Consider the following 9,826-nt stretch of genomic DNA (forward strand, 5'->3'; position numbering starts at 1 on the left):
AGCTGTTTTTGCCATAGGGAAAAATTTAATAAGAAATTTCTGAGCAAGATCCTCCCATGTCGCAATAGAAACCTGTTGGTAGAGAGTGTAACCAGCTCTTAGTTTTATCCCTCAGAGAAAATGGGAAAAGTCTCAGTTTCACAGCATCTTCCGAAATACCGTTGAATTTGAAGGTGTCGCGGATCTTGATGAAATTATGATTGCATATTGGGATCTTACGTTGGAGCACCCCCAAATTGGACTGAATTATGTACCATTTAAATCGTGTCAGGCTTGATTTCAAAGGTATTAGCTGCAATGGCTGGTATAACAATGCTAAACTGAATGTCATTGATTTTCGGTTGAGAACAATCCTTTAATGTTTTCGTTTCTACTGTTGGTTCTCCCATTGCAATGATCACTTCCATTTCTGCTTCTTCTAGTGTGTCCTTACGAGATTGAGAACGTGTTCGCATACACGCTCGCTCTAATCCTTGAAACACACAAGCAAAGTAAAATTAATAAAAGAAATAATTCGAGTCAGTAAACTATAACGACCACTGATGATAAGCACATAAACTAATTCTTAACACTGATCCCTGGTAGCGGCGCCAAAAACTTGTACGCACAAAAACACGCAAGCGTATGTGGTCACAAGTAGTATAAGATTAAGTTTAGTTCATTCCCACAGAGATTGGTTTAATTTATAATGTACACTTATGCAACAATGTATGATTATTATTCACTGCTAAGGCAAGTATCAAATTAAGTTTGATTATCTAAAAGTAATTTGGCTAGAGTGAATTAACTAAGAGATTAAAATCAAGTTACTTATATGAAATAAAACATGGGATTTCAACTTTATTAAATACTTTATTCAGAGTTTATACCTTTAATCATAGTATGTGATGGTTATGATAGCTAATCAGACAACACGAAATTAGTACGCACTATCTTTCAATATATGTATACCCTACCACTCAGCATCCATAAATTAGATAAAAGCTAGCAGACACCAATTATGTTTAGACCTTATATGTCTATAAGATTTGAAAACATAACGGTTAAAGAGCAAGTTATCCATTGAGATCACATAGGGCAGCGTAGGATGGTTAAAATTATACTACGAATCATGCATGTTAAACATCCATAAAGCTATGCTAGCATGACAAGTTCTAAACCCCTATATCCACTTTCGCATTCAATAGAGATTAACAATACAACTTAGATGTTAGTTACACACCCAAGAAGATTATGCACAACCATACTAGGAAATCAATAATTCATCACACACTGAAAACTTAAGGCAATCAACTACTAAACTCTATAATTAAATCCGTTAGAATCCCATGATAACGATTAGTTCATAATCGAACGGCTCGTCATCATGGGTTCTAATGAAAACATGATAGTAAAAAGGTTCTGAATACTACAAGAGAATATTAAAGTATTAAGGTTTAGAAAACAAATCTGAACGAGCATTCAATGTATCGCTAATTAGAAGAATATAAAAATAAGATTTAGAACTAGATCTTATTCTTCTTAGCTGTCTTGTGCTCTCCACTTGTTATTTTTTCCCAGAGTTCTGTTCATCCGACTATATCTTCCAGATTACTCTAACTGGCATGAAACTTCCAATCAGAATTAAAACAGGTTTTTTTTTGCACGACCTAGCATGGGCGTGCCAAGACAGAGCGCGGGCGCGCTAGCCTTCTGTTCAAGCAGTGCGGGCGCGCCAAGGTAGAGGGCGGTTGCGTTTGCCTTCTGTCAAAAAAAATCTGATTTCTTTATTTCTCGCTCCGCTCCTCTGGAAAGATTTTGCCTTTCATTTCCAAATTTTATTCCATCATAGAAGCATAGAAAAGTCCATTCATGTCTCTAGTTATAGCTCTACAAAGACTCAACAAAAATGCATCAAAAACACTACATACTTGAGATCAAGTCATCAACTTAAGCCGATACGAAGCATTCGAAATGGATATAAAATCCACTTATCACTTATCACGATCATCAAGAGTTTATCATAACATAATAGTTCTCACAAGATTAAAATAGAGTATTCAGGCACGATAAGTTCATCAATTCATCAATTCATCAAGTTGGGATCCCAACCAGCTAAACAATTGCTTTAGCTTACTTCCAAAAAGGAAGCATCATCATCAGTTCATTAAGTATCAGTGCAAGAATACTTGTTTTTCATCAGTGAATCATCAGTCAAATTAAATTAATCATCATTTAAAGATCAAAACATCAACAGTGAAATAGTATAGTATATACTTATCGTGCACCGCTTAATTTATTCTTTATGAATCCCGAAATTTGAATTAATTTATTATCGATCTTCGTCCACTTGAATCTACAATGTATGGTTGCGGAAACTTGATTCTACTTGTTACGAGCTTCGATTCAACTACTTACATGTTAAAATCGGAGTTCGATAATGCCTTCAAATCCTCGTTTGATTATGAAAAATACTATGAATATACGTATTTTCTCCAGGTAATTATAAGATTTTTCTGTTTGGTTTTCTTTTTCAAAACAAGGTACTGTAAGGGCTATTTATAGTTACATAAATATAAGACAGGATTGCACGTACTACGAAAAGATAAGATAGGATTGCACGTACTGCGAAAAGATAAGATAAGATTGCACGTACTATAAAAAGATAAGATAGTATTGCACGTACTGCGAAAAGATAAGATAAGATTGCACGTACTATAAAAAGATAAGATAGGATTGCACGTACTGCGAAAAGATAAAATACGATTGCACGTACTGTGAAAAGATATGATATGATTGTACATACTGTGAAAGGATAGATAGGACTATAATCAAAATATCTCTTATATCAAAAATATCTGGTTTATCGTTTACCGAATCTAAAATAATATCATAAAATTTGTATCGGGAATCGTATGGGTAAAACCGTACTCCGGATTGAAAAGTCAATACATGGAAAATGCTCGAAATAATCAAATTAAGATAGAAATGAGTTTTCCCGAAACTTCTGGGTGGTGAAAACGTAAAAACCGTTGAAGTTGGACGATTTCCGATTATTCAAAATAATTAATATCTAATTTGAAAAATAAGTAAATAAATCTATAAATCATTTATAAAATCATATAATGACGTATAAATTACTATAAAAATAACAAAATTATCTATACTTTATTTAGATATATAAAAATTAAAATTCATGAATTATCGCATGTAACATCGAACACAGATGTCAAGTAACACCATAATTAGAATATTTATTCCATTCATTCCATCTAATATTTATTTTAAGTCGTGGGTGTTACGGTCTCTCTCTGTTTTACAAGGTATTTAACATTTCTTCTTTGTTTTCTCGATTGTTAATATGATTTTTGTAACTCATTTTTCTCTATTTAACATAATAACAAGGTTTGGGATATGGATGTTTCCAAGAAACTTCTTTGTTCAGGATGTGTTATGACTTTCGTGATTGAAGATTATGCAAAATAGGTATTTGTATATATCCGCTATTGCTAATCAATTGGAATTTTCTAGACGATTGTTGGTTAATGGTATAATATCATTTCGTTTATCTGGTTGCTAATGTTAGTTTATTTCTGATTTCACTTGTGTCTTGAAAGAGTTATGAAGGTTTCATGGCAAGGTTAAATTTTAAATCTTTTGAATCTTTACCTCTTTTTCTATGTGTTTTACTCCTTTTAATTTTGTCTGCAAAAGGATTGGATTTTGGTTTCTTGTTAACATAATATTTTGAAATTTCTTGGATCGCAGATCTTGTTGTCAGCTTTCGAGTGCACACATTATGGTGAGAGGTAATTCGCAGGAACAATGAAGTACAATTTTCCGGTGAGATACAATCGCGAGAGTGTAACTATTGCCTGAAAATACAACCAGGGTGACCGAAAGGTTGTAGGAGTGATTTTTTTTTCAATTTTTAACATAAATGTAGACCATGCTTATAGTATATATAGATCTCTTCTGTTTTGATATGTAATGAACATTATCATCTTTATCTCAAGTGTAGTGAAAGGCTAATATGATTTTCTTTTCAGGTCCTCAATCGACAAGTGGTGAAGTCTGAAAGTGCCACAATAAAGTAATGATCACAGTTCTATTGTGAAGATATACCTATATGATGTAACCAAGTTTTATTCTAGGATATTCATAAATTCTTGTATTTATCACTTATGCTAGAGTGGTGATATTTGTCCTGTGAATATGTTGCGTATTTAGAAGTTCAAAAGAATGACAATTAAATAAAACTAAATCTACTCTCAACATCAGTCAATTGGAAATTGTGTTACAGAAGAAAACATGTTTTAGTATATAACAAATTAATGATCCATTTCATCATAAGGTTGCTAAGTTGATTCTATCACTGTTTTTGTGTTTTATTTAGTTTTAAGTAAGGTAACAGCTAGATAGAGCAGAGAAAAATAGCAGAATAGAGATAGAATCAGAGAGATAGAAGGCAGAAATGTAAAGTTTAGGCAGAGAAAAAAGAGGAAACTAGTAGAAGATTGAATATAGAGAAAAAAAACCCTAGAGATAGAGATAATCAGTTATAGAGAGAGTGGTGGAAACTATTCCTTTTCATAAATTTAACATAAACTGAATTGTTGCATTAGAATTGTAATTATACTACCAACATTAGTAACTAACTTACCGAAAGTACCATATTATCAATAAATCTACTATTAATACTTCAACTCATACAAGCACAAATTTACTATGTGCATATTCCAGAACTAGAATTTGAGATCCCACCGGAGGCTCAACGAAGCTCTTTGTCCACGGTAATAACTTTAAATCTCACTTATTTTGTGTGATGATTCTACATTATATATTTGCATTTTAATCAACAAATTAAGATTCTATGTTTTTTGATAATTTTATTGATAGAAACTAAACTGATATGCTAAGGATACAGAATGGTAATATATGCTTGAAACTGCAACTGTGATTACTTATTTGAATAAAAGATTACAGAGGTTATTAAATAGAAACACCTATCAACTAAACTCCTCAAACCAGGACATGATCCTAATATAACTCCACGTTCTCCTAACCACCTATGACTACTACAACGTACACATTGATTTATTCAAACATAATAAAAACTCTGCAAATAAATAAAAACATGTTTAAAATTAACTCCAACATTTATGTACTGCATTATATGAACCTAAGACCGTAAGTTTAGGGAAATCACTGAACATTATAACTTATAAATTATTATCATACTAATATCAAAGGACTCGGTAGAATGGTTACCGTCTACATGTTGTGCCTGGTCCACTTATGTAGGCTATGATTTTATTAAGCCCAACTAAACAAATAAAAAAACAAAAACACAGTAGAATTTTAGAGAGAGAGGAAAAAAAAGGAAATAAAAGGGGGGAGACAAAACCTTTTGTGTAGTAGCGTGAAGTGATTCAAAACAATCCAGAGGTGGAAGTACCAGCAGCAATAAGGTTGTATCTGTGAATTCTGTGTTACAAATCCTGTGAGAATATCCAAACTTGGTTTAATGTATTATTAGTGAAATCCACATCTATGTGAAGATTAATGTTTGTATGTACCTCTAGTATTAACTAGAGAGAAACTGTGTATCCCATTATTTAGAGTGGAAGTGTTTTAGTCTGGGTCGTTTACTGTCACGTCGTGGTTTTTTCCCTTCACCTTGGAGGGTTTTCCACGTCTACAAGGTGAATCATCATGACCGTTGTTGATGAGTGGATCGCTAAAGATAGTAGGTGATCACCCAGATTCATATTTCAGTTATCATTTAATATAGGAGAGATTTTTATGTTAAAGATGAATCATCATAAGCAAATGGAATCACATTTTCTAACGCTTGTATGTTGTAACGACGACTTTAAGTTTATAGAACAGACCCCTTTTTACACAGACAAAATAGCTGATGACCATTGTAGTGTTTGGATCAATATGGCCATTTATGGTCTGGATCCTTTATTGGCGGCTGACATTTTTTCTAGTTTAGGTTGGAGGGATATTAGTACACGATTGCGGATGAATTGCAGCCCTTCAGGAAGAGCGAAAGATGCTGGTTGTCTTTTTTGTAAATTATGTCTTGTTCATCATCGCTATATTTGCCTTGCGAATATTGGATGGTATAGTTTGTTGCTATTATTCAAGCCATCTTAGTTCCAGGGAAGCAACTTTTTCATTGTTTTTGACAGCTTCGTCGTCTAGTGTCACTGGTATTGTTAGATACTTTTGTCATCCTTAAACACGGATCACTGAAAAATTCTTAGAGGTTGAGCATTATAGTTCAGAATTATATGATTTAACTAATTAATTTTTGTATATTTTGTCCATTAAAAATCATGTTTGCATGGATTTAATTATGTCTTTGATTGGTCAACCTGAAAGGGTATTTATAATTGCAAAATCAGATTGAAGAGCAGGCTATTGGTGTGTAGAAGACTTTGATGAACTAGTGCAAGGAAAAGCACAGGGTCTTTCTTGTCTATATGGAAGATATGTCAAAGTTTGACAAACTATTTTACATTCTTTTAGCATTTTTAATTTAGATTAAGGTGTTTCACTTTTTTAAGAATGTATGTATTTTGTGTGCTTGGTTTGGAACTATATATCAAGCTATGTACTTTGACATGGTGTATTTTGGTAATATTGCTTCTGTTTGGTATTATTTGTAATGAAATGAAAATTTTATATATTTTGGGGGATATCAACTTTATAAAAAAATGCAAAGATGGGCGCACATTTGGGGCCCATAATATTATACTCATAGCCCAAACCCTGTTGCAACACTGGTCAAATTCTATTGCAACCCTCGTTGGTGTTGTAATAGGATGTTTCTATAAGAGATAAGGAGGGTTTGCAATAGGGTTTGTCGGGGTTGCAATAAAGTTATTTCCCAACAGCTAAAATTGCAACCCAAAATAGCGTTGGAATAGTGTTTTTTGCACAAATAGCAACGGTTTTTTGGCATTTAGTAACGGTTTCTTGGATTTGCAGAATCCAATATATGGCGTAGTGATTAATTTAAAATATAATCATATAAAATACGTAGTCACTTCTTTTAAAGTATTGAAAATACACTACCACATAATGGTCTTCGGCAACATCCAAAAAAAATGTTAAAAATACTGAAAAATGTAGTCATGAGTCGTAAGGCAACACTTTTATCAATTTTGAGGGTGTAGGAAATTTACATGTGGCATTTGATATTATGCCAACACATTTCAGAAAACTGTGCCAACATCGATCTTATTTTGCCTTAGGTTTCTATGGCGACATTTTTTACTCAATAACAACACTAGCACTAGCACTGATGTTGGCTTTAACTATATGGCAACACCCTCTAGTCAATAGCAACATAATGTTGATGTTGCCATAATTCTTATTGCAACATCTTTCTCCCTCTATAGCAACACCAGTTGAATAACATTTTTCATTTTTCCAAGACCTTATCATGTTATAGCAACACAAGTTATTTTATTTTTTCCAACACCTTATCAGACTAAGGTAACACTTTTAACGGCAATTTTTGAGCAACTTGTTATCTAATAAAACATTCCAATATTAAATAAATTAATCCAAATAGTAAACACACAAGAAGCAACTCAATCAACTTAAAGAACTTTCACTATAATTACTTGAATAAAGAACTTCCAAGTCACACAAACATAAAATTTCAAGTCATACTAATTCTAACTACTCCAGCCTAAACTTCTATTTATATAAAATTACATGTATTAGAAACCAACTTTTACAATTGATCTCTAGCTGCTAAAAAGTCCACCAAAGTTCTGAAGGGAGATCACCAACTGAATTGGACGAAAATTACGCGCACACGACAGCTGTGGCTGAGAATGTAAAGACTATCTTGTGTATTTTATCAGTTTGGGCACATGCTTCTAATACATTGTGTATAGCTATTACCTCTAGTTCTGCCATAAATTCCTGAAAGAAAAAAAAGAGCATAGCCAGCTGTCACAACATATAAATTCATGAATACATATTCAGAAGCAGCCTCCAGTGTTCCTTTTAGAAATAAATTAGGGGAGAGTTTTTTACATCATAGGTAGGGTGGTCAGAGGGAGGAGAGATGGAGTAAAAAAAAAACAACATCCCTTGAATGCATCAAGTAAAGTGTGATAATCCAGGGGGTCTGAGTAAAACACCTTGAATCTGGTACTATGATTCTCGCCAACAGAAGATATAAAGCCCTGCAGTTTAGATGGAAAGAAAATCAAGAATTGTTAGATAATTTATACCATAAAAATATTATATGAGCATATACTCTGCATAAAAATGAGCAAACATGGATGTATCAGATAAGAGACATCAAAAACATAAATAGAAACAAGACTGGGGTTATTACTTGCCAATGAAAAATAAGAGATTGAAGTGAACATGGTAGATAATAATTCAAATCATTCAAATAATTCAAAAATAAGACATCAGATGCATGCACGGTCTCTGTATAACACTCGGTTGCATTACTAGATATGTTTTTTTGACAAAGTATCAATATAGTACACATTAAGGTAAATAACCTTATCAATATTTAGTTGTTTTTTGTCAGCCGCGATTCTCTACGTGTTATGTACACATTACTACCTTGAAATTTTTAAATGTTATGCAGATGCCCCACTATCACTTGAATCTGATTTGTTAAGCGCGCCTGTAAACCCATTTGGTGCATTCCTATCTCCCCCTATTCATTAACAAAGAAAAAAATCAGTAAACCATTGTGATTTTACTATTATTAAAATAATATATTAAGAAGAGAGCTGGCCGCATGCTTCAATCTTAGCTCGAGGACTAAGTACAGAGATGAAATCAACGCAAATTAGATCAATAGCACCTGACCTACACATACAATCTGCAACTGATGTAGAAAAGAGATGGGGAAAATTACAACATATACATATATATAAAAGGGAAATGGATTTTTTCGTCACCCAACTTATCGTGTTTTTAGGAACTTACCATTCAACTATTATTTTTTTTCTTTTGCTCACTAATGTTAGGTTCATATTTGTTTTAACTCACTAACGTTAGGTTCAGATTTGATTATTAGCATTATGTCAATTTTTTGTAGCATTAATTTTAATGATTCGATATATGTCTATATCTTTATTTATAGTACTTCATATGTCCCCCGAGACGTTTACCTTGGTGATGAGAGTTTGACAAGCATTTTAAGGCTCCTAAAAGATGTAGTTTCATGAATTATTTTAAATTTTTTTCTTCCGAATAAATTTAATGTTTAAATTTTTATATACAAAAAAATCTTAAAAATAAGTTAACAAACTATGTTTGTAAGAAAAATATCTTGTGATAGTTGTTTGATTTCATACCAAATTCACATTATTACAACATTATTCTATTTTTGTGTTTATATATATACTTGTTTCACAATTCTATTAGAGTGGATGGGTTTATAGTTTTGATTTTGGATCACTAAGAGTTGCATGAAGGAGTTGTGATTAGTGCTTTCATTTGGTTTTTGAAAGTATCGTTTGGTAAAATATTGATATGTAATTTTTTAATGTTTTTAGTACTTTATGATCAGTTTGCTAATTTGATTATATAGAATTTTTTATTTTTTATTTCCCAATAATTTTAGTACGGATTGGGATGTCTCTTCCTAATAAATTTGGTTTTGAGCTTAGTACCTCACCTAAAAAGTAAAAGACGTATATGAACTTTTATGCGTCTGTTTACAATGTATATACATTTGTTCTGATCACATGTTTAAAATAATATGCGTCCTTCCTATAACATACATATATAATTCAGATATATATGGTTTTTTGCTAACAAAGGATCAGTGTTAACTTTATAGAATAGT

General features: G+C 32.2%; 1 long non-coding RNA gene across 1 annotated transcript; it reads right to left on the bottom strand.

Moving 5' to 3' along the window:
* Positions 1-7,598: 7,598 nt before the first annotated feature.
* LOC141703086 (uncharacterized) lies at positions 7,599-8,702 on the bottom strand. Its single transcript, XR_012567351.1, has 3 exons — positions 8,590-8,702; positions 8,151-8,195; positions 7,599-7,929 (listed from the first exon to the last, which is right to left on the bottom strand). It is a non-coding gene; the product is annotated as an uncharacterized LOC141703086 (long non-coding RNA).
* Between the last annotated feature and the right edge of the window lie 1,124 nt (positions 8,703-9,826).

The sequence above is a fragment of the Apium graveolens genome, unplaced genomic scaffold (genome assembly GCF_009905375.1).
Source record: "Apium graveolens cultivar Ventura unplaced genomic scaffold, ASM990537v1 ctg62, whole genome shotgun sequence".
Classification (NCBI taxonomy): domain Eukaryota; kingdom Viridiplantae; phylum Streptophyta; class Magnoliopsida; order Apiales; family Apiaceae; genus Apium; species Apium graveolens.